This window comes from Arachis stenosperma, unplaced genomic scaffold (assembly GCF_014773155.1).
Source record: "Arachis stenosperma cultivar V10309 unplaced genomic scaffold, arast.V10309.gnm1.PFL2 arast.V10309.gnm1.Scaffold_100031, whole genome shotgun sequence".
In the NCBI taxonomy this organism is placed as follows: Eukaryota; Viridiplantae; Streptophyta; class Magnoliopsida; order Fabales; family Fabaceae; genus Arachis; species Arachis stenosperma.
Genome location: NW_026651372.1, coordinates 1027645 through 1029836, shown reverse-complemented (window position 1 = coordinate 1029836; position 2192 = coordinate 1027645). Strand labels below are relative to the sequence as shown.

Sequence of the window (2192 nt, the reverse complement as noted above, 5' to 3'; positions counted from 1 at the left end):
TCTATACTGTGACATAGAGGATTCCACATTTTCTTGTCCTCTTCTCTTTCATATGAGCAGGAACAAAGACAAAGGCATTCTTGTTGAAGCTGACCCTGAACCTGAAAGGACCTTGAAGCGAAAGCTGAGAGAAGCTAAGGCACAATTCTCTATAGAGGACCTAACAGAAATCTTCAAAGAAGAAGAAGACATGGCAGCCGAAAACAACAACAATGCAAACAATGCAAGGAAGGTGCTGGGTGACTTTACTGCACCTACTCCCGACTTCTATGGGAGAAGCATCTCTATCCCTGCCATTGGAGCAAACAACTTTGAGCTTAAGCCTCAATTAGTTTCTCTAATGCAACAGAATTGCAAGTTCCATGGACTTCCATTGGAAGATCCTCATCAGTTCTTAGCTGAATTCTTGCAAATCTGTGACACTGTCAAGACTAATGGGGTAGACCCTGAGGTCTATAGACTTATGCTATTCCCTTTTGCTGTAAGAGACAGAGCTAGGACATGGTTGGACTCACAACCTAAAGAAAGCCTGGACTCATGGGAAAAGCTAGTCAATGCCTTCTTGGCAAAGTTCTTTCCACCTCAAAAATTGAGTAAGCTTAGAGTGGAAGTCCAAACCTTCAGACAGAAGGATGGAGAATCCCTCTATGAAGCTTGGGAAAGATACAAACAATTGATCAGAAAATGTCCTTCTGACATGCTTTCTGAATGGAGCATCATAGGTATTTTCTATGATGGTCTCTCTGAACTATCCAAGATGTCTTTGGATAGCTCTGCTGGAGGATCTCTTCATTTGAAGAAGACGCCTACAGAAGCTCAAGAGCTAATTGAAATGGTTGCAAATAACCAATTCATGTACACTTCTGAAAGGAATCCTGTGAACAATGGGACTAATCAGAAGAAAGGAGTTCTTGAGATTGATGCTCTGAATGCCATATTGGCTCAGAACAAGATATTGACTCAACAAGTCAATTTGATTTCTCAAAGTCTGTCTGGAATGCAAAATGCACCAAGCAGTACTAAGGATGCTTCATCTGAAGAAGAAGCTTATGATCATGAGAACCCTTCAATGGAAGAGGTGAATTACCTAGGAGAACCCTATGGAAACACCTATAATTCTTCATGGAGAAATCATCCAAATTTCTCATGGAAGAATCAAGAGAGACCCCAACAAGGTTTCAACAACAATAATGGTGGAAGAAATAGGTTTAGCAATGGCAAGCCTTTTCCATCATCTTCTCAGCAACAGACAGAGAATTCTAAGCAGAACCCCTCTGACTTAGCAACCATGGCCTCTGATCTGATCAAAACCACTCAAAGTTTCATGACTGAAACACGGTCCTCCATTAGGAATTTGGAGGCACAAGTGGGATAGCTGAGCAAGAAAATTACTGAACTCCCTCCTAGTACTCTCCCAAGCAACACAGAAGAAAATCCAAAAGGAGAGTGCAAGGCCATCAACATGGCCGAATTTGGAGAGGAAGGAGAGGAGGTGAACGCCACTGAGGAAGACCTCAGTGGGCGTGCACTGACCTCCATTGAGTTCCCCAATGAGGAACCATGGGAATCTGAGGATCAAAATGAGATCATAGAGATTCCATTGGACTTACTTCTGCCTTTCATGAGCTCTGATGAGTATTCTTCCTCTGAAGAGGATGAGTATGTCACTGAAGAGCAAGTTGCTAAATACCTTGGAGCAATCATGAAGCTAAATGACAAGTTATTTGGAAATGAGACTTGGGAGAATGAACCTCCTTTGCTCACCAAAGAATTGGATGACTTGTCTAGGCAGGAATTACCTCAAAAGAGACAAGATCCTGGAAAGTTTTCAATACCTTGTACCATAGGCACCATGACCTTCAAGAAGGCCTTGTGTGACTTAGGGTCAAGTGTAAACCTCATGCCTCTCTCTGTAATGGAGAAGTTAGGAATCTTTGAGGTGCAAGCTGTAAAAATCTCATTAGAAATGGCAGACAACTCAAGAAAACAAGCCTATGGACTTGTAGAGGATGTTCTGGTAAAGGTTGAAGACCATTACATCCCTACTGATTTCATAGTCCTAGAGACTGGAAAGTACATGGATGAAACCATCATCCTTGGCAGACCCTTCCTAGCCACAGCAAAGGCTGTGATTGATGTTGATAGAGGCGAACTGATCATTCAGGTGAATGAAGAATCCTTTGTGTTTAAGG

The 2192-nt window shown here is 42.3% G+C and overlaps 1 non-coding gene across 1 annotated transcript; it reads right to left on the bottom strand.

The window, feature by feature from the left end:
- Positions 1–595: 595 nt before the first annotated feature.
- On the bottom strand, positions 596–703 carry LOC130960015 (small nucleolar RNA R71). Its single transcript, XR_009078976.1, has one exon. It is a non-coding gene; the product is annotated as a small nucleolar RNA R71 (small nucleolar RNA).
- Between the last annotated feature and the right edge of the window lie 1489 nt (positions 704–2192).